The sequence below is a fragment of the Adiantum capillus-veneris genome, chromosome 20 (assembly GCF_014529385.1).
Source record: "Adiantum capillus-veneris isolate H3 chromosome 20, ASM1452938v2, whole genome shotgun sequence".
In the NCBI taxonomy this organism is placed as follows: Eukaryota; Viridiplantae; Streptophyta; class Polypodiopsida; order Polypodiales; family Pteridaceae; genus Adiantum; species Adiantum capillus-veneris.
In genome coordinates, this window is record NC_140950.1 from 94,919,891 (window position 1) to 94,943,498 (window position 23,608).

Genomic DNA, 23,608 nt, shown 5'->3' on the forward strand with positions numbered 1-23,608 from the left:
GAGTGACACACCATCCTCATCTTTGAGCTTACTAGTTTAGACTTGTTGTGTGCTCGGAGCCATTTGTGGCTCGCACACGGTGTATCGGCAAGTTCCTTGCATTGACACGTGCGACATACGCGCACATTTTTGGAGCCATTGCCAGGGAATGCCATACACTAAGCTTGAATGGCACTTTTTGTGGTGCAATTTCAATTGTAGGAAAGGTAAGGAAGGAGGGTTTGTGTGTTGCAAAGAAGGATTTTGTGTTACTACTGTGTATTTTTTTTGTTAATGGAGTTTTCAAAGGTACTGTGTTTTTTCTCTGTGTAAGGTGTTAGTATTAAGGTTGTTAGTTCTGTGTAATGTAATGTACAATAAGTAGGAAGTAGATCTGTGAGAGCTAATAGAGTGTGTTAGTGTGTAACAGTAGGTGTATTAGTTGGAAGTAGGTAGGTAGAGTGTGTGTGTGCTCTCGCGCAGGCCATGACGACCTTATTCTTTTTTTAAAAAAAGGTAGGACCGGGATCGGAAATATCTCCCACACCCAAGCCCAAGGTCACGCTCAAAATTAGGCATCTATCGCCCTTTAAAATTACGAATTTTAGCTTCACACGTAGCTAAAAATCGACCTTTTTTTTAGGACCAACAGAGCTTCAGGTGACCGAACGTTGTGCTATAAAGCACACCGCGACCCTCTAAGTGATACGCTCCTTTTGAGCTATCACATACTTTAACAAAAAAATTCGATCATTAAAAAACATTTTAAAAAATATTAAAAACGTAAAAAGCACGAGTGAAAATGGATGATTAAAAAAGTAAGTGGTTAACCTTCGAGGTTATTCGCCGACGCTTGTAGGGTGCCAAAGGCACATGCATCTGCGCTCTGGTCGTGTGCTAGGGACGGAGCAACTAGAGAGAATTTTGACTTACGCGAGTTCTCAATATCCACCTACTTTAGGTTCCGGGCCCTCGACGGAGACCCGAGGTAGTACAAACCAAGACCCGAACATAGCGGCTAGTGACTCTTCCTCTGACTACGACATCATGGAGGGTTTTCTTATGCTTAACCCCAATAGCTCAAGCCAAGACATGCATGCCATGGATGTGCGGTCCGGGCCGAGCGTGCTTAGCCGCCTGAAGGAAACCTTTAGTAGAGCCACTCGCTCCGAACATGGAGCTAATGATGTAAATGAGGGGGGTGGGTGGGGAAGTAAATTCTCCATTCGTGACCAACGTAGACCCTATACCCTTAGATAATTTGCACGTGAATACTTCATTCACTGCACCTCCTGACTCTTCAGAGTTATTTCCCTCCGAGGTCATATTACCCGATGGTAGAAGCCTTGCCGAAGTGCAAGAGGTTGAGTGGTATGTCCTTGCAACGAGGGAAAAGGAAGTCGAGAGCTTACGCAAGTCGTAGCAACGAAGAGAGTTAAAAGCAAAAGCCCCTATGTCAATATCCTTGCTAAGAGAGCAATCAAGTGCTCCTGACTTAGCAACCGCTAAGGACCAACCCCTAGAAAGCAACATTGCATCTAGCTTAAAGGACACCCCTAGCACCTCAATCCTAGATGGAGCGTTCTTAAATGAGAACTGGGAGTACGAACTACAAATGGAAACTCTGACCGACCTATACACAGGTCACACCTATCACGTGGGTTGGTTAGATGTCCTACAATTCACAATGGGTGCTACTAGTGTGGAGGATCAACAACAAAGAGTTTGTGAGGTCATCCATAGGGTCATTGAGTTAGAGACAGAACAAGGAGATCAACATGCCTTCAACGGGTCTCATGAGATTTTTGGATACAAGAAAGGCTAAACAACCAACCTTATCGCAAATGGAGACTCCCTCGGTAAGTCCGATGGATCCTCCAAGTCTAGCTCATCTTTCCCTTGATGACACCATGGCTACCATGCCTACCCCAATGATGGGCATGCCAAGGAACACGCCATGGACCTCATTTGTTAGTAAAGCACCGCTACATGGTAGCTCGATGCCTGCAATAGTACCTACAAGTGTGTACCAATCGTATGCACCTATGGGTCATCGCACTCATGTAGTCCCTACCCCTCCCATTGCTTCAACTACCTATGCTCCACAACCACAATACCCAAGCTCTTATTTTCATGGGACTATACCGGCTAGCATTAGCATTTCACATCCGACGTCTGCTATGCCTAGGGCCACCTATATGAACTATGGACCACCACATGGCACAACATCGTACACAACGTGGAACCCAAGGGCTTCCTATACGCCAAGCCCAATGCCAATACCTACTCCACATGTAGTCTCTCGAGCGTATTCACCCACGGTGCCTGCTCACTTAGGTGACTTGGCAACATTTACTCAAGCTATTGGTCGATCTATTGCTGAGAATATGTGTAACACGCCTGATAGAGAGCCTAGAAGTAAGGCAATACAAATAGCCAAGCTCACACAAAAATTTATTGGAGACGGGGATGTGAGAAAGCATATCGAAGTGTTTGAACAAATATGTGATTCTCTAGGAGAACACAATGACCTGCATAAGAGTAATGCTTTAAGCCTAACCTTAAGTGGAAAGGTAGGGGATTGGTATAGAACCCTAAGGGTGGAAGAAAAAACGATTAACCCTACTCTTAGGAGACTATTCTTGAAAGAATACATATGAGAGGGAGTGCTTTTGGGTGTAGCCTCTCAGCTCCAAAAAGCCCAACGAGAGGAAGGAGAGTCGGTGAGAGACTTTATTAGTCGCTTGAAGCATTTGAATTCTCGTTGTAATCCAAATGAGCGCTTTAACAATAAGCAATTTCTCGATAGATTCATTCGGGGATTACGACATGAGGATATCTACAATAGCCTAGTCATTAGAGGTATCACCACTTGGGAAGCAGTCACCACCAATGCGATCCAATTGGAGGATAATTTAATGATTCAAGGAGAAAGAGTGTCCGTTGAGCCTAAATCTATTAGCTCGCAAGCATCAAGGCATCAGCCAATGACCCTAAAGCCTATTGCTAAAGAGCCAAAGATATCTGAGATGACTTTAGCAGATCTCACCAAGGCTATTCAAGAGAGTCTTAGAGACAATCGTGCTCCGCAAAACAATCATATGTATCCAAAAAGGGAGCAGCAATGGTGCTCAGTATGCTATGGACCGCACAGTACCAATGAATGCCCTACTTTTATAGTAAAATTCAATGGGAACTGCAATGCATGTGGAAGGTATGGTCATCAAGATCAGGATTGCATAGTATTGAAGCGCGCGATGGCCAATAGACCAACCTTAGCATGGACAGACACACCTCGAGTGCCTGCATTGATGCCGGCCCCACCTCTTGAACAAACAGCACAACACATGGTCCCTAGGGCCCAAAATGTTGTTCAAACAACACCCTTACCACCTCCAGTGCTAGGACCGCAACCACCACATCCGAGAATCACTTATGTGAATCAAGTGGGTTGTGAGTCATCTATTTCTTGTTTGGAAGACTATGAGGAAGATATAGATCCTAATATCGCCTATGGGATGGATGTGCTTGAAGAAAGTCCACAATACTACATGGAGGACTATTGGGGACAAGTCAAACCTGTATATCAAGTAGCTGCTCTTGCGGCAAGAGGCCAAAATATCAATTACACTGCTAAGAGACCACCTCTTCAATGCTATGAGTGTGGAAGTCCGCATCGTGTACAAAAGAACGCCACACTAATGCAAACCAATCAAACGAGCACGTCTACAATGCCGATACTCATGTGTAATCGATGTGGCATAGATCATTTGATTGCCCAATGTCCAAATAATCCAAATGCACCGAAGATCACACCATTAAACTCGATTGAAGTTACCGAGGAGCCATCACAAAGTACACCTATGGTACCAGTAAACGTACTCACACGATCGATGCTCCAAAAACAAAATTATATTCTTGAGGAAAGAGACACGACATCAATTGCCCAATCTCAGAAAAAGAAGAAAACACGAAGGAAGAGATCGCAAAAAGCAACAAAGTCAGACCTCTGTTCAAAGACCAACATAGGGACTGGTGACGACCCCGTATATATGAATGACGCTGAAGAGGATTCTGATTCAAGAGAAACCATGGAGACCAAAAAAACTACTAAGATAGAAACCAACAAGGAAGATTTTCATGAGCCACAATGGCTAGGATCCAAGAAGAAGATAGGAACTTATCCAAACCCTACAGAGGAGATTGAGCGAGTCAAGCAATTAAGGAGTTTGGTAGAAGATACCCAAAGGGATCTAGAACCAGCACCTAGGAAGATCCAGCACCTAGGAAGATCCAGATTACAGACACCGTGTTCCCTACGCAACAACAACCTCACCAAATCCATAGACCCTTAGCAATACCTAGTGTCATCCAAGAAGAAAGTGACTTAAAGTCATGGGAAAGTGGGCGTACTCACTTCTTGATGGAAATAATGTTTACAAAGGGACTACTTGATCCTATCGAAGAAAAGAAGATCCTATCTTCCCCACATCAAGGGACTGAAGCCCAAAAGGTGCCGTTAAACATTGCCAAATTGATGGATTTCATGTCTTCAGAAGTCAGAACCACCATCATGTCCCAACTATATAAAGACCCCGAGCTAGTCTCAGCTCTTCGAGCCTTCCTCAATGGAGAACTAAAGTTTGGGCTACCACAAATTGCACAGATGGATGGAGTTGGGGAGATGCCAATAGAGGAGGAACACTTAGATCCACAACCCAACCTATGTGAGAACCTTGTTATAGAAATACCTGTTAACAAGTTGGGACAATACTTTGAGGGTGATGAATCCAATACGACCATACCAATCACTACTAAGGGATTAATTGTGAAAGGAATCCTTGATGGTGGCGCTGGAGTTAGCATTGTGACTAAAAATTGCTGGGAAACTATGGGAAGACCTCACCTTGTGACCACAACCATTGTAGTGAAGATGACCAATGGGTCCATTGTTAAACCTATTGGGATGCTAGAAGATCTCAAGATCAAGGTCTTTGGACATAAAATAAGGATTACCTTCATTGTTATGGATTTCTCCAAGCACACTATGGCATCGGAGATGATCGTAGGACGTCCTTTCATGAGGGAAGCAAAAATGGTGCATGACTGGTCTAAAAACCATGTGTACTTGCAGTTCCAAGATTCTGTCATTCGAGTGGATCTTGTTACTGGTCGAGCACATCCTCTAGGAAACAGGTTTATAATTGATCATAGATCTGACACAACAGTTCACTCGGTCCCATTGCAATATTGTTACACGTGTAAAGCGGACACTGATGTTGGGGAAGATTCTCCTTATATGGATGTACTTCCTGGGATGACTGAGTCGGACAATGTGGATTGGGTCCACCTAGCAACAACCATAGACACTTGGGGGAATAGGGGGACGACATGGGTAACACCTCAGGGGGATGAAATGCCACCACTTGTACCCTTAAATATGCTACAAGCAATGCATATAGCTTATGACAAGACTCATCTTAATATAACGAAGAAAACATACAAGTGGGTCCCTAAAGCTTCTTTAGCGACCATAGCTAGTGCTAAAAAACAGAGGCCTTGTAAGAAACGTCCCACTCGCTCGAAGAAATGTAAGGAAACGTGGCGTTGGATTCCTAAACGACTATTGGAAGCTTAAGGCTACTATCAAGAAAATGATCAAATCTGGGTGTCAAAACATAGATTGTGTTCTTACTTGTCACTTGACCATTATGAGCCCAATTATGTAGCTCCAAAACAAATCAACAATCGCGGAAAGAAGAAAATCACAGAATGCTACACACCCGCTCCAGAGCTAGTTTGGGTACCAAAGAAAGAACAATTTGTTCCACCTAGCTCAGGAAGGGGGGAGTCCCATGAAGCTTCTAGCTCCTCATGTAATGCATCCATAGAGGTAAAAGCTTTTCCACAGCCTCCACCTACAATAGTGGACCTCCATAAAGCTATAAAGGAATCCACATCTCCCAGTGTTCAAGAATCACATGCTGAACCACTTCAAGTTCGATCCTGGGAGAGTACCTTACCACCCTTGCAACTCGACGAGGCACCTAAGGTAATAGAAAACTACTGGCAAAAATCCCCACCTATTACCAATTGGAACAATTGGTTTCAAAGGGTGACGAGCACGTTTCAAACGGTATGATCTACCCAAGGAAAGGGGGAGTGTTTGCTGACAATCATCATTCACTTATTCTCCTCTCAACCTTCCTCCTTGACCTCTCAATCTCCCAATCTTAGGGAATGTACATATAAAGCCTTATACTCATAAAAAACAAAAATAATAAAGAGCAAGAGCAATTAGCAAACGAGTATGCACAATAAAACTCAAAACATTGACCCATACCTACACATTCACATCCGGTACACTGAAACAGAAACCTATGTCATAAAACACCTTTGATCCTCATCACTCGAGTGATGGAGGGTAGGTAGGATTAGTACGATAGGAGTGTTCTTGTTTTAGAGTTTAGTGACTAACAAAGTTCTTTCTTCCCATTGATGTGCCTCCTAGAGGTATTCTTTGTGTTTCCTAGTGTGTATAGGAACGTGTTGCTGTTGTTAGGATTTGGACCTTCATGGAATCTTTCTCTCGTTCACACTTCAAATCAAGCACGACCATCGACACAAACAGGTGTTTCTTGTCCATTAGCATTGCCCCTTATCTTTTTGCATCCATGTTTGTCTGCTTTAATTGTGATTGGTAGCATAATATTCAGTGCATTTGCTTAGTATCAAACATTTGCTTAGTATCAAACATTAAATTCAATGTAATCTTTTTTCATAATCACTTGTCTAGGTTTAAAAATCAAGCAGTCCGACTAAGCTAGTTTGACCAAGCTAGGTGTTAGAGATCTTCTCTTTATACCATGGGGAATGCATTCCTAATAATCAATGGTTACTTAGGTTTCTAATCCGATTTAGGCAGCATTGTGTGAAATGTACTAGGGCTTTCTAGTGGGCTTAGTCCCTATTGACGTTTAGCTTAAGTATTATAAAGGGAGTTTACTAGTGTGATGAGCCTGGCGAGGTGTAACAATGTTATATGACCCCCCAAAGTTACAAAATTAAAATGTTGAAAACGAGCCAATTTTTTTAAAAAAGAAATCAAAGTGCCACAATGTAAAATATTAAGCTGAAAGAGAAATCTCAGTTTGATTGGATACTTCACTCACATGTATCGCCTATGGTACTAGAGCCCTAGAGGTTCCCAGTGTGGGCGCTTTTCCTTGAAAAGCCAAAAACCCAAGCATACAAAATAAGCACACATATCAAAATTAAATCACTGTGAAAAGACTTTGGGGGGTCAAAGAAAAAGTAATCAGTCAGGCGATGATTTCATGAGAAATTCCTTTTATCGTAGCTTAACTACAAGGTCTTTTAGGTATAGCCTCTAGTCAGCCCTAGAACATGAAATACTTGGCTCTCGCGATTAAACAACTTCATTGACCAGAGAAAATTAAGAAGCTTACCCATGGTATTAATAGTCGATCTCTAGTACCTTTCGACCGTTAAATTACCGACCCCAAACTTGTTTAATTTTTTACCTTTATACCTGTTTATGCGTTTGATTATATTGCAATTTAATGTTTATTGCTGACAAAAGGTTTAAAATTCTGTTACCAATCAAATTGTCTGCCTACAACTGCATATGCTTTTTAATTGCTTATGAGAATGCAATTACTGTGCCAATGTTGTTTGATTTTGCAGTAGTGAAGGAGGCTAAGGACATTCATCTCAAAAGCTCTCCCACCCCGACGAACGAGCTTCAACTCAATAGCTTCCGAGGACGGAATCTACATCAGGAAGGGGGGCATGTTAACCCTCACGGCTTACGGACACTCTATCGCCTACGACGGACGTTGTATTATTTACTTGGTAGAGTCAGGTATTGGGCTTGTCGGTCCAATAGGAAAAGGGCAAGAGTGATCGCCGATGAGAGGCGCACTCTAACTGGAACATTCAAGGGATTAGTTGGCTAAGCATGGGCGCCCAAGTGTGAATGGGGCGAGCTCATATAAAAGTCAACTAAACCTAAAATTCACTCATTCTCTCATTTGTGCAATTGAAGAGTGCTCTTGCTCCATCTCCATCTTCTTCTTCTTCATCTCCTTGTGTGTGTGTGTGTGCGTGAGAGAGAGAGAGAGAGAGAGAGAGAGAGAGAGAGAGAGAGAGAGAGAGAGAGTGTAAGATCGAGCATTGCGGCGGTACGACGACGGCGAGGCGGTTGAGCGCGGCGTAGCGGCATCTCCCTCTTCTTCGAGGCGAGGAATCCTCCACGAAGCAAGCGTAGAGCGTGAGTGACACACCATCGTCATCTTTGAGCTTACTAGTTTACGCTTGTTGTGTGCTTGGAGCCATTTGTGGCTCGCACACGATGTATCGGCAAGTTCCTTGCATTGACACGTGCGACATACGCGCACAATCCCAAAGGGTTCATATTGTTCCTAATGGAATGAGTGTCTCTAAGGACGACAACACGTGTCCAAAAACCCTGTAAACCTATGAACCTGCTACCTATGAGCTATACCTTTCTCAAGCTGTATCCACATATGCATACATAGCATAATCGCACAAAATCGTGCTAAAACCACTCTCTGGAATGCCCCACACAGTCATACATGTGCCACATAGAGTATGTGCAACTTATGAGCAAACCGCCGAGAAACTGGCACATGCTATCTTGTCGATCGAAAAACACATTGACTAAAATCCAGACACAAAGTACAACCAATTTCTTGTGATCGTAAAGGCCGTCCAAGATCCGAGAGTGATCGAGAAAAATCTGCTCCGAAATGGTTCGTCAGAGTCGTATGTGTGCCGTTGAAGCAAGAAATTGGGGAAGCATCGAAGCCAAAATGCCATCGAGGGGGGGGTGGGGGGGTCTCCAAGGAGACGTTGTGGAGCTGAGCCGCTCCAGATGCAGGCTAGAGGAGAGCCGATGCCGCTCTTGCTCAATTTTGTCTCTTGCTAAATAGAGGTTGGGAAGACAGGGTGTTAGGGTAAACCGTTGGAGCCAAAACTACTTTTGAATAAGCGTGGGAGGGGAGTTAATGGCAAAGCTACAATGGTGGAGACCCAGGCCCTACTCTCTTGCTCTTGCTTGAGGTCAAGAGAATGTGGTCGATGATGTCTTACGCCGCTGGGTGAAAGAATGCCGAAAGCCGATCCAAAAAGAAGTCACCACTGGAAGATATAGGGCGGAAGACAGGGTGCTAGGGTAAACTGTTGGAGCCAAAACTGCTTTGAATAAGTGTGGGAGGGAAGCTAATGGAAAAGCTACAATGGTGGAGAGCCAGTCCCTACTCTGTTGCTCTTGCTCGAGGTCAAGAGAATGTGGTCGATGATGTTTTCCGCCGCTGGGTGAAAGAATGCCGAAAGCCGATGCCAAAAAGAAGTCACCACTGGAAGATGTAGGGCGGATGTCGGGGAATGCCCGAGCTTTTTCACCAACACTCACACACAACGCCTATGTGTGTGTGCACACATACGCCGAGAGCACACACACCATTTTGCTTTTTTCTATGGCCAAGGGAATTCCAAATCTCTCTCTCTTTCTCTCACTTTTGTGCTGAATACAAGTTACCAAAGCTTTGCAATCTGCGAAGTCAGCTCTTCGCTCTCTACCAAGTGTGTGTGTGTATGTATATGTGTGAACATGCCCTTACACACACTTCTTCAAAAACAAGTGATAAAATCATGCGGCCTGCCTTTCATTGGATATATACCAAAAATATAAACACATGGCACGATTGTCTTTAGACGCTCAAAAACGCTTATGATACCATGATTTAAGGTGAAAAAGTGATTTAAAATATTTTAAATTTGCACAAGTCAATCAAAAAATTGTAACTTTGCATCTGACCTACTAAAGGATCCTATTCGTTCAATTATTTTAAAAAAGTGATTAGTGGCTAAGATTCTTCTTGTTGTAGCTTGTCGCGTCTCTTCTCTACCCTCGTCACTCTTCCTCTCAAGCAACCTTTGAAGGACTTCTTTTTTTGCAGATCAAGGGCCTCTCTCTCTCTCTCTCTCTCTCTCTCTCTCTCTCTCTCTCTCTAACAAAATCCAGAAGCTTCTCAAAAATCCATAAAGCTACATGTGTCAAATGAATTTTTTTTTAAAAATGATAAGTAAGAGCTTTCCAGAAAGAAGAGAATGGTAAAGTCAAGATGATCAAAGGCACCCAAAGTGACCTTAGAAGCTTTTTCTAGGCTGCACTCTGCACGCACCTGTGTGGATATAATATTGTGGGGATGGGTGAAGTATGGACGAAGATGAGGAAGAAGCCTTATTGTCCACATCAGCAGTGACCACGTGAAGGATGGCTGTTGAGCCCTTCAGAAAACTTGGACACCTTAAAGAACTCCACCACAATCAGAAGGTTGGCCGCCACCATGCAGGAATTGGGAGCAGCAAATAGACAAGACCTCCATGCCCGGGCAAATCTGCTTTGCATAAAAAATTTGGACGGCAGGCCTCATGCCAAACCCTCAGTGGCTTCCACCTTTAGCCTTGCAACAAACTAGGAGACATCATATCACATCGCGGTTCCTTCAAGTAGTTCAAGATGTCATCACTGAAGGAGAATATCTTGTATGCATGTTTCTGTGGTGATAGCTGAATTGCAAAAAAGTCAACATCCGCAAGGTCGAGGTTGACCATTTCACAGACTCAAGGATAAGCCAGTTCTTCCTGCTCTAATAATGGTATTGGAGTCTCAATGATGGTTGGTGCTTTTCTGCTTGCAAAATAGGTCAGCGGGACTGTGTTTATTACCTGTTATTCAATTTCTTGGAGATGATTGATGTTGCATGCACGCATACATGTCATTTGACAGGTGGATTGGGAGTTTAAAGACATGCAATTCATGTTACTGCAAGTACAGTGGGACAGCGCCGACGGCATGGCAGTTGTAGCCTTCTGCCTACCTGCTATTGGTGAGAACCCTCATCATCATAGGTGGCACTCGCAGCTTCTGCTATGGCTCCCAGCACATGCTCTGTGACTCCTACATGAACGCCCATTAAAGTTGCACCAACACGGCAAAGCCCAACGCCGAAGTTGAAATATGCCCTAAACATAGATATCAGCAATATCAAGGTCTTCAAACCCACCGCGAGCAGCTCTCAACAGGGCCAAAGTTGACCTGCACCTTTCATCCAGACTCCTTTGCACGTCGAAGAAGACCAGGCCGTACAAACCGGTCAGTAGCTCTCGAGCAGAATCATAACGTTCGTAACCAAAAAAATCCACGGCCCAACAGGTTGACTGTGGCATGCACACGTACCACCCACTTTTCTCGTTTACCCCTGCTGCCATTTTCGTTCTTCGCAAAGCAAGAGGGGAAGCCGCCCCCCTCTCCAAAGTTAAGGGTAGGTGCGGGAAACGAAGAATGAGGGATGGGAGGCAGCCACTGAGCTCACGCTAGAGGCCACCGCTGTCACCTTCACTCGCCGTCGCCATCCAAAAGCTGAGACGGAAGTGCGCCCTGTCGCAATATAGGCTTTTACACTCGCTGGCCCCCTGGGCTCGCAGGCTGCAACGCCAAGGTCAGAGCGACAAAACACTTGCTTCGTAACCACGACAACCTCCATACCCTTCAATTGCAATCTCGGTTGCGTTGCCCTCACTTTATCGCAGAAAAACATCATTCTCCACTCCCAATCCGTCATTCTTACGATCACAAATGGTTAACATGATTTTTTGTTTGTTTGCCATTTGGTGAGAGCATTTGGGAGATGGTTATCTTCCATAGTTCTCTTCCGGGAGCAGCAGCCGCGTCACCACACCAACAGCGCGCAACAAGGTCGCTCTGTGGAGGGCTCTCTCTCTCTCTCTCTCTTACCTACGCATGAACAGGTATGGTGCAGGAGGTGATGTGAAATGTGGGAGAGAGCGATGGAGGCAGTGTGGGAGCAGGTGATGAATGGCGGGGTGAGGGCGAGCAGAGAGGAGTAGGGAGGGGGCAAGTAGCCTTTTCTTAGGTGAGTTGGGGGATTGGGAGAATCTCAGTAACTCGTCAATATGTACCTTAGGTTGATTTTATCCCAACCAAGCACCATTACCACCAAATTACAGCCCTTCTCCAAGCTCAGCAAGGAGATTTTGTTATGTCATGTATATCCATAAGTGCTTTTGCTTCATGCTTGGAAGCTACAAATCATCAAGTACTGAGTAATGTGAATCAATTTTAACCATTATGGAGTGTTTAAGCTCAAATGCCGTTGAGAAAACAACACAAGCGAGAGATCATCTTGGTTTAAGGCTTTCCCTTAAACAAAGCTTTGGGCTTACACTAGTTTGATTATTTATCTAAGACCATCGGCTTCAAATTGTCCCAGAAGATGGTATAGCCATCTACTTTAATCAGAGGGTGCATAGAAAAGGCAAAATGTCTTGCATTGTGAGCCGATCATAGGGTTGGTCTCGGGTGCATGCGATACCCATTTGAAAGAGCTGCAGTGCCTGCCCAACTGTGGAAGGTGAATGGACCAATCGGGTATCCAATGTCTCTTTGGCTGACCTCCCAGAACCATCCCAAAAGCTTGTGTACTACCCATTCACGCAAGCTCACTCCTTCGAAAACCTCGGTGGGCTTCTGCCCAGTCATTCTCAACATCTTGAGAATGACCACGCCAAAGCTGTATACATCTACCTTTGTTGTGGTTTGTGTTGCATAGGCATGTTCTAACAATCCAAAATATGCATGTGTGAGACACTATACCACCAATTTCAAGGAGTTAGACTGCATGATTTACTTAATTATACACAAGAAGAGCAACTTCCCATTTCCTCCAAGCAAATTACCATACCTGGTGCCATGTAGCCTATTGTCCCCTTGAAATTGGAAGATATGGAAAGGATTCCTTCTTTGCCAAGCTTGGAGAGTCCAAAGTCCGCCAGGTGTGCCTCCAGGCTGGAGTCTAGCAGAATGTTACTGGGCTTGATATCACCATGGATAACTGGCACGCCGTACTCATGATGCAAGTACCTTAACGCATTGACAAGGCCGGTTGCGGTTGTTGTGAGCCTTCCCCAGCCATATTCTTCATGATCTCTTCTAACATGCAGGTAGTGCTCTAGGCTCCCATTGGACATGTAGTCCAGCACCAGGCACTCACATCCAGGTTGAGGACGCATCCCCGCACTCTCACAAGGTTTCTATGCCTCAACTTGCTCAGAATCTGTATCGCTTTCAAAATAACTTCACGTGAGCAAGGTCCCTTGAGTTTCTTCACAGCCACGATCGTGCCATCTGAGAGCACCCCCTTGTACACAGCAGCTTGGTCCCTTGCCCCAAAAGATTGTCCTCCGCATAGCATCCGGTTGCTACGGCCAGCTCCTGAGCTGTGTATCGTCTTGTTTCTGATGTCAAAACAATCTTCCCTCGGGAGGCTTGGGTTCTATAGTGGAAACATGCTGCCAACAATGCCAGAGAGAGAGAGAGAGAGAGAGAGAGAGAGGGAGAGAGTCTATAGTAGTTGTCGAGGTGAAAGTAGTGATGCAGGATCGGACTCTAGAGGCTGGGACATAGAGAGAGAAGGCGATGGAAACGAGTCGGCCTGAGATACATGACATTCTCTCTCTCTCTCTCTCTCTCTCTCTCTCTCTCTCTCTCGTCTACAGGTAGAGAATGAGCTACAAGTCCTTTGTGCTCAAACAGTGTCTCTTTCATGGTTAGCTTGCCATGGCCAGGCGGACAATGGATGAGAGGGCAGGGTGGGATTTTGAGGGCATTGCCATCTTGCTCAAGAGAGAGGGGAGATGGCTGCAGATAGTAAACACCCCGCGAGAACGCGTTGCAATTAGTTTTGCTCCAAGTTGAAAGGTTCCCTGCTGGAAAAACCAGTGCTTCCGCTTCTCCCACTAAGGCGGCATTGCCCCATCATCAAAATGTTGTCCTCGTCATCCCCAAAACCTCAAGTTCTGTGACGCCCCACTGGTTGGTTGCGTCATGGAGAGGTGCGTGGTGGGCGCGTTTGCGCTTAAAGGGCCCGGCTCGGACGAGACCGGCTCGGGAGGAGGTGCTTTTGTCTTCAAGGGGCCTGGCTCGGACGAGACCGGCTCAGGGAGGGCCCGGCTCGGACGGGACCGGCTCGGGTTGAGGTTCTTGTCTTCAAAGGGTCCTGGCTCGGACGGCACCGGCTCAGGAGGGCCCGGCTCGGACGGGACTGGCTCGGGTCGAGGTGTTGTCTTCGAGGGGGCCTGGCTCGGACGGGACCGGCTCAGGTGGGCCCGCTCGGACGGGACCGGCTCGGGTCGAGTTGCCTTCAAGGGGGCCCGGCTCGGACGAGACCGGCTTGGGCGTGGTTGCGTTCCACGGGTCGACGGTCGTGTTACGTTTCGCGGGTATTGCGTTCCGGGTCCCTAGCCCCACGTAGCCTCAGGCTCCGCCGCACTCACGGAGGGTCATAGCGTGCCCTGGGGAACCTTGCGTGGAGTCCCCACGGTGCACGAGTGCGTGGAGTGAGGCTAGCGTGTTTAGGTGGGGGGTCCCCTCCCGTGGCCATTTTCGGGAGGCTCATAGCGTGCCCTGGGGAACCTTGCATGGAGTCCCCACGGTGCATGAGTGCGTGGAGTGAGGCTAGCGTGTTTAGGTGGGGGGTCCCCTCCCGTGGCCGTTTTCGGGAGGCTCATACCCCTTATATACACCCCCGGTTGAAGAAAGTTCGACGTCCTCGTCGAACGAAGGGAAAAGAGGGCTTGGCTATGCATGAGGCCAAGGGACTAAGGGGTGCATATAAGTGCAAGTGTGAAAAAAAAACTGTACCCGAAAATGCAAGTAGGTAGCATGCTTTGTTTTTGGACTTTTTTGGAATGAAGTGTGTGTATTTTTGGATTTTTGGCAGAAGGCTGAAAAAGATATGCTTTGAATACCCAAGTAGAATTCCCCATACTTGTGTATTCCCCGAATAGGTAACTCGATGTGCGCGGAGCCACCTGCTGTGTTGGCCCGCGCGGAGACTTCTTAGAAAGTCGAGTTGGAAGGAGAATCCGTCGCAATGCAGCCCTTGCGAAGTTGCAAGGAAACTTACCGTCATGTGGGACGCGCGTTGTAGACTTAGGCTGACACCAGCTTTGGTTTCCAATCGCCGAATCTTTAATCGGGCAAGGTTACTTGGTTAGATGCAGTCTTCAGGTTGAAGTAGCTTCGGTCGTCATGACACCATGAAGGCTTTGGCTGAATCTTCACTCTTCAATTGATCCCTGTTTGTCCCTGTGTGGACGTCATTTGGAGGGCTAGCTCGGTGCCCTGTGGTCTCTTGTAGACTTGAGTGGGTCTTCAGCTCAGCATGGGCCACAAAAGTGGCCGGGGCGCGACGAACTCAGTTGGGTTGGTCCGTCGCGTTTTTGGTCGTTCTGATTTTTGATATAAAGAGCCCTGTCTGGCTCGCATCTTGCCTTTTTGTCATGTGGAGGTGCCCGGCTCAGATCGGGACCGGCGCGGATCACGGGTGACGGCCCGGGGTTTGGACGCGTCATGGGGACGGGGGACGTGGAGCTCTTTTCCTGGAGCTCTGATACCAAGTTTTGACGACCCGGGAGGTTGGGCTGTCGTGAGTAACATGCGCGTCACGGGCACGGGGGTCTGGAGCTCTTTTCCTGGAGCTCTGGAACGGAACCTGGAGCTCTGATACCAAGTGTGACGCCCCAGTGGTTGGTTGCGTCATGGAGAGGTGCGTGGTGGGCGCGTTTGCGCTCAAAGGGCCCGTGGCTCGGACGTGACCGGCTCGGGCGGAGGTGCTTTTGTCTTCAAGGGGCCTGGCTCGGACGGGACCGGCTCAGGGAGGGCCCGGCTCGGACGGGACCGGCTCGGGTTGAGGTTCTTGTCTTCAAAGGGTCCTGGCTCGGACGGCACCGGCTCAGGAGGGCCCGGCTCGGACGGGACCGGCTCGGGTCGAGGTGTTGTCTTCGAGGGGGCCTGGCTCGGACGTGACCGGCTCAGGTGGGCCGGCTCGGACGGGACCGGCTCGGGTCGAGTTGCCTTCAAGGGGGCCCGGCTCGGACGGGACCGGCTCGGGCGTGGTTGCGTTCCATGGGTCGACGGCCATGTTGCGTTTCGCGGGTCTTGCGTTCCGGGTCCCTAGCCCCACGTAGCCTCAGGCTCCGCCGCACTCACGGAGGGTCATAGCGTGCCCTGGGGAACCTTGCGTGGAGTCCCCACGGTGCACGAGTGCGTGGAGTGAGGCTAGCGTGTCTAGGTGGGGGGTCCCCTCCCGTGGCCGTTTTCGGGAGGCTCATACCCCTTATAAGTTCCCACACACACACACCCACATCCCAAAGATCACGGGAGTATCTGAGTAAGATCTCTCCATAGTCCCATTTCTCATTATAACTTGAATGCAATTGCAACATCATGGTTCTAGCAAGGGCATTATAATCATACAGACTAGTCATCTAAATGAGTGTCCACTATCCTATTTCAACCAATCAACATTTTAAGTCTATCAAAAAATGCTTGAAAATACAACTCAATTTTATTCCTATTTTAGTCCGCAAAAAGAGAAGCGATCTCTATAGCCTTTGCCCTTTGGGCAGGCCAAAAATGGCTCCTCTATTGACATCTGTGTGTGAGTACGAGGGTGTGTGTGGATCACATACACTTCCTCCCGTGCTACTTGTGAGCTACCCACCTTCAATTTGCCTTGAAGTTGCTTTTCAATGTTGCTCTTTGCCCATCACTACTAGGTGCAGATCGCTTTAAAAGTGCTTGATTTCATCTACTCATTGCTCGGTGGTTGCATTCCATGCTGCCTTCAATGGGCTTATGCACTGGCCAACATACTGCCACTTCTTAAGCTTGATTCTCATCTATGGAGCTCATTGGGCCATCAACGATTGCTCCAATTTGCCAGCTCCTTGTGTGTGTGTGTGTGTGCGCGCGCGCGCCACACACACACACACACTCTCAAGCTCACTCCCAAGCTCTGGCAGAACTACCCATGAGCTGCTATTCCTGGTCACACACTTGCCCAATTTGGACGCTTACAATTGCTTCCAATTTGTAGATCTACCCAATTGTGTGTGTATTACACACACCACTCCCAAGTTGTGCTCACTGCAGTCATTTTTAGCTGCCACTCGCTTGGAAGATTCCAACTCAATTCTTGTGAGATCCTACTTTGCTTCCCTCACAAGAAGATTTAGAAATTTTCTCACGGAGTCTTTCTCAATGTTTTTCATACAATGCTTAACATCATGAGCTTCTCCTCGAGAGGCACCACATACCTAGCTAGGTACGGTTGGGGGCAGGGGACCGCCGGCCCCGGTGCGGCACCTCCCTAACAGAAGCTCATGATCTTGAGGTAAGTCACAATGTGGGAAATATTGTGAGAATTTGTCCAAAACTTCTTGTGCCTTGCTTGGCCTACTCCCCAATGCTCGAATTTCTCCCAACTGTACTACAAACTCGATGTCTTGCTCTAAACTCCCTCAATTAGCATAGCTTGAACCTGTTCACCCCCTCTGATTCCTTCAAGCTTGATTATTTGCACTCGATTATACTACTCTTGCAAGATACTCAATTTGTTGCAGATCTGCCTGAAAAGCTTGCAATTTGATTCCCTTGCTTTGTCCTGTGCTCTTGTGGCTGCTCATAGTGGGCTACAAAACTTGCCCAATTCTCCTTTTTTCAACAACGTTCTCCTACACACACGTCCAATGTCTAATTGCCCACTATGTGTACATGCATTATTCTTTATATACCAAGGAATTAGAGTCTCCTCTCATTCTGGAGGTTGCTCCACCCACACAACATCGCGTTCTTGCTTTTCCCCTTCTCCGAACACACTCACACACTCCTCATCATGCACTAACACTAATGAAGCACATGTGCAGCCTATATAGGTTTTAAATGATGTTATAGATCAGGCCATTTTCTCATGTCAACTTACAAGATGTATAAGGTGCAATTCATGAGGATAGGGCTAAAAATGAGCAAGCTAGAGATATGCCAAGATGGCCAGTGCAAACCTTGCATGACAATAGTCTAGTATGTATGATGAGGAAGAGCCTCTATCATTAGATGAAGCACAAGTTTCAAAATTTTGGTTGGTCGCAATGCAATCTATGTAGGATGCTATTATGAAGAATGGCACATGATCTTTGTGTGACATGCCTCTTGGAAAAAAATCCCTTGGTACTAATTAGGTTTTCAAGTTGAAACATAAGATTGATGGTTGTGTTGATCCCTATAAGGCTAGACTTGTGGCAAAAGGATATGATCACAAAAAGGGGCATTGATTTTGATGAGACTTTTGCTCCTAATCATGGTATGACTACCATTTGTAGCATTTTTGCATTGGAAAATTGTAATGGTTGGAATGTACATCAATTTGACATAAAGACCGTGTTTTTGAATTGTGATTTGCATTAGGAATTTTATGTATTGAAGCCTTATGGTTGTTAAGTATGGAGCCTGATTTACCCTTGCAATTTTCTGTGGTAAAAGCGCACATTTGTAAGGCCCCCATTATGAGGAGAAGCCATCGTGCGTGAAGGAAAATCACTCACCGGAAACCAAAATTTTCACGGATAAGAATCAGGGGCAACTTTCAAGGCATCGGGGACGGAGGCTCCCGAGGCTTCTTTTTTTTCGCCGGAATATTCTTTTTCGCCGAAATATTATGGTCGGACGGCGGTCGGAAAGTGGTCGGAAAACAACCGGTCGGTTGGCCGGTGGCCGGTGGTCGGAAGTCAATGGCCGATGGCCGGTGGTCGGTGGTCGGAAGTCAATGGCCGGTGGCTGGTGGCCGAATTCAAAAGCGGACTTGTCTTCTCAAGGGCAGCCACACATGGGCGGATTGGAGGGTCCGATTTGGACTTATTCGCACAAGGGCAGCTACACATGGCTGTCTCTCATAAGAGAGGGAAGCCCTTTTGGCCTATAAAAGGAGGCCATTTCTACACACATTTCATAGTGTGAAGTTGATGCAACAAGGTGAGTGTGAGGTGGTGAGAGTGAAGCAAGGCGGGAGCTCCATTAAGGGTATAATCCCTTTGTAAACTACTTCTTGTTTTGAAGTACTAAAGCCATTGAGTGGCTGCTTTCCCGTGGACGTAGCCCACATTGGGTGAACCACGTATATCGTGTGTACTCTCTCTCTCTCTCTCTCTACTCTATAATCTCGTGTATATAAATTTGTCTCTCTCCATTAAGTAATCTACTCAATTATCTATTTAGCTACGTCTTATTTCCTAACAACTGGTATCAGAGCAAGGTTTTCTCGTAGCTAAATTATCTCAAGGAAAGGATTCCTTGAATTGAGTGGGAGTTATGGTGGAGGAAGGGAAGCTCAAGATTGAGAAGTTCAACGGCAAAAACTACCAACATTGGAAGATGCAGATTGAAGACTATCTCTACCAGAAGGACCTCTATTTGCCACTAGGCCGTCTTGCGAAGAAGCCCGCAACAATGGTAGATGAAGCATGGATGGTCCTTGATTGAAAGGCAGTGGGAACAATCCGGTTAAGCTTGGCATCAACGGTGGTCTTCAATGTTTCAGAGATGAAGACCACGGAGGACTTGATGAAGTCACTTGACGACTTCTACGAGAAACCATCGGCATCCAATAAGGTATTTCTTATGAAGCGCTTGTTCAATCTAAAGATGGCAGAGAATGGTTCAGTTGCAGAACACCTAAATGACTTTAACACAAACATAAGTCAACTTCGATCAGTGAAAATCAATTTCGATGACGAAGTGCGAGCTCTCCTTATACTATCATCTCTACCGATAGTTGGGACAGCCTTGTGATGGTTGTAAGTAATTCTATCTCTGGCACAAATACTCTTAAGTTTGATGATGTTGTGGGTGTTCTCCTAAGCGAGGAAATGCGAAGGAGAAGCACATGAGAATCATCAAGTGCTGCACTATCAGTGGAAACAAGAGGAAGGCTTAAGGAGAGGTTCAAAAACCAAAAGGGTCGTGATCGCTCAAGGCGGAGCAAGTCACGCACAAAGTCAGTTCTTGAATGTTGGAACTCTGGCAAGAAGGGTCACGTCAAGAAGGATTGCTGGTCCAAGAAGAAGAAGGAGACAGAGTCTCAAGACAACAAGCCAACATCGGAGGCCAATGTGGCAGGTAAAGTAGAGCAAGATGCTCTAATTCTCTCACTAGACAATGTGTCTAATTCCTGGATAGTAGATTCCGGGGCTTCATTCCATGCGACACCACACAAGCAAAATTTCCAAGACTACACCAAAGGTAATTTTGGGTATGTATACTTGGGAGATGATGAAGCTTGTGAGATTGTCGGCAAAGGTACAGTTTCTGTCAAAACTGCTAGCGGAAATGAATGGAAGCTTAAAGATGTTAGGCATGTTCCTTCTCTTCGCAAAAATTTGATCTCTACAGGACAATTGGACGATGAAGGTCACAACATTGCATTCGGAAACAAACGGTGGAAGATCTCAAAGGGATCTTTGGTGGTTGCCAAGGGTGAAAAAGTCGGTACACTTTACTTGTGTACTGTTAGCACACAACCTTTAGCTTGTGCAACAACTACAGAAGTTGACAGTGTGGTGTGGCACTACCGACTTGGGCATATGAGTGCCAAAGGAATGCAAATCCTTCAAACAAAGAAGCTTCTACCAGGTTTGAAAGAAGTGGACTTAGAGTTCTGTGAAGATTGTGTTTATGGTAAACAAAAGAGGGTAAAATTTCAAAAATCAGGAAATGAAAGAAAAAATAAAAAACTTGAGTTGGTTCATTCTGATGTTTGGGGTCCTGCAAGTACACCATCACTTGGTGGCTCATTGTACTATGTAACATTCATAGACGATGCGACTAGAAAAAGTCACACTCTATCATCAAGATATAGTTGGCTCATTTATGTATGCATTATGAGGCCAAATGTTTAGTATGCAATCTCACATATGAGAACATTTATGCATAGCCCAAAGTCTATGCATTGGAAGGTAGTTGAGCAAAAATTTCACTAATTGAGTGGGACTATACATATTGGATTGTCTTATCCCAAGGGGGGATCATTGTTTCTGTGCGCGTTTGTCACACGTGTCAATGCAAGGAACTTGCCGATACATTGTGTGCGAGCCACAAATGGCTCCAAGCATGCAATGAGCCTAAACTAGTAAGCTCAAAGATGGTGATGGTGTGTCACTCACCGCTCTACGCTTGCTGTCGTGGAGGATTCCTCGCTGCGAAGAAGAAGGAGCCGCCGCTACGCCGCGCTCAACCGCTTCGCTGCTGCCGTGCCATCGTCGCGATGCTTGATCGCACAGACACACACACACTCTCTCTCTCTCTCACGCATACACACACACACAAGGAGATGAAGAAGAAGAATATGGAGATGGAGCAACAACACTCTTCTATTGCACGAATGAGAGAATCCCTATTTTTTTAGATCTAGGTGACTTTTATATGAGCTCGCCCCATTCACACTTGGGTGCCCATACTTAGCCAACTAACCCTTGATTGTTCCTGTTAGAGTGCACCTCTCATCGACGATCACCCTTACCCTTTTCCCATTGGACCGACAAACCCGACCCATGACTCAAAACAATGTAATGTCCGTGGTTGTGCCACGCCTATTTGCCAAGGTCAGCACCAAGCGATAGGTGGCATTGGACAGTCCACAAGCCTCATATTCGCCTGGTGTTGACTTCACTGCCGCCTGCCATGTCTTCGTCAACAAGGTCAACACCAAGCGATAGGTGGCATTGGGCACTTCCCAAGCGTCCTATTCGCCTAGTATTGACTCTACTACCGTAATGTATTTAACCACAAGGTCAACACCAAGCGATAAGTGGCATTGGGAAGTCCCCAAGCCTCCTATTTGCCCAGTATTGACTCCTCTGCATGTATTGTAATCACCTCACCAAAAGGGTCTCCATCGTCTGTTACACCAAGGTCAACACCAAGCGATAGGTGGTGTTGGACAATCCCCAAGCCTCCTATTCGCCTGGTGGTGACTTCACTGCTGCCTGTAATGTCTTTAATCCGTCCGCAAGCCTCCTGTTCGCCCAATATTGACTCACTGTTTGACTTGTCGATTAACATACCCCCTTTCCTGATGTAGATTCCGTCATCAAAATCTATTGAGTTGAAGCTCGTTGTCAAGGTAGAAGAGCATTTGAGATGAATGTCCTTAGTTTTCTTCAATCATTGAAAAATCAACAAAAGTGGCACAGTAAGTGTATCCTTATAATCAATTAAAAAACATATGCAGTTGTAGGCAGACAAATTGATTGGTAACAGAATTTTAATCCATTTTTCAGCAATAAACATTAAATTGTAAAATAATCAAATGCATAAACAGTTGTAAAGGTAAAAAACTAAACCAGTTCAGGGTCGCTAATTTAACGGTCAAAAGGCATTAAACATCGACTATTAATACCATGGGCAAGCCTCTCAATTTTCTTTGGTCAATTTAGTTGTTTAATTGTGAGAGCCAAGTATTTCATGTCCAAGGGCTGAATAGAGGCTATACCTAGAAGACCTTGTAGTTAAGCTACGATAAAAGGAATTGCTCATGAAATCATCGCCTGACTTATTTTCTTTTCTTTAACTCCCCAAAGTCTTTTTACAATGATTCAATTTTGATGTGCGTGCTTATTTTGTATGCCTTGGGTTTTTTGCTTTTCAAGGAAAAGCGCCCACACTGGGAACCTCTAGGGCTCTAGTACCATAGGCGATACATGTGAGTGCAGTACCAAATCAAGCCGAGGTTTCTCTTCTAGCTTAAGATTTTACATTGTGGCACTTTGAATTTTTTGTTTGTTCGTTTTTAGAATTTTAATTTTGTAACTTTGGGGGGTCATATAACACTGTTACCCTTTCCAGGCTCATCACATTATTAAACTCCCTTTATAATACTTAGGCTAAAGGTCAATAGAGACTAAGCCCACTAGAAAGCCCTAGTACATTTCACACAATGTTGCCTAAATCGGATTAAGAACCTAAGTAACCATTGATTATTAGGAAGGCATTCCCCATGGTATTAAGAGAAGATCTCTAACACCTAGCTTGATCAAACTAGCTTAGTCGGACTGCTTGATTTTTAAACCTAGACAAGTGATTATGACAAAAAATTACATTGAATTTAATGTTTGATACTAAGAAAATGTGCTGAATATTATGCTACCAATCACAATTAAAGCAGACAAACATAGATGCAGAAAAGATAAGGGACAATGCTAATGGACAAGAAACACCTGTTTGTGTTGATGATCGTGCTTGATTTGAAGTGTGAATGAGAGAAATATTCCATGAATGTCCAAATCCTAACAACAGTAACACGTTTTTGTACACACTAGGAAACAAAAATAATACCTCTAGGAGGCACATCAGTGGGAAAAGGTACCAGCACTTATTGAACACAATTAAAAACATAAGGAACCCTAACCTGATTATTTACACTTCCCTTAGAGAGTCAAGGGAATAGGATATTGTAGCGATTTGGGGGAAACCCTAAGGCTAAACCCCTATCCTCGTCGTCGAGAAAAACAAAGTCATCATCCGTGAGACCATATGTGCCATCCGTATAATCATGTAAATCTTCTTCATCATCAGAGGCACAAATGTTTACTAAGAAGGTCACTAGACACCTATAGTCATCTTGGTCAAAAGGATAGGCTTGTGCAATGGGAGATACACTCTCTACTA

At 45.7% G+C, this 23,608-nt stretch overlaps 1 pseudogene; it reads right to left on the minus strand.

The window, feature by feature from the left end:
• Positions 1-12,539: 12,539 nt before the first annotated feature.
• Positions 12,540-22,003, minus strand: LOC147432930 (wall-associated receptor kinase 3-like; annotated as a pseudogene).
• Between the last annotated feature and the right edge of the window lie 1,605 nt (positions 22,004-23,608).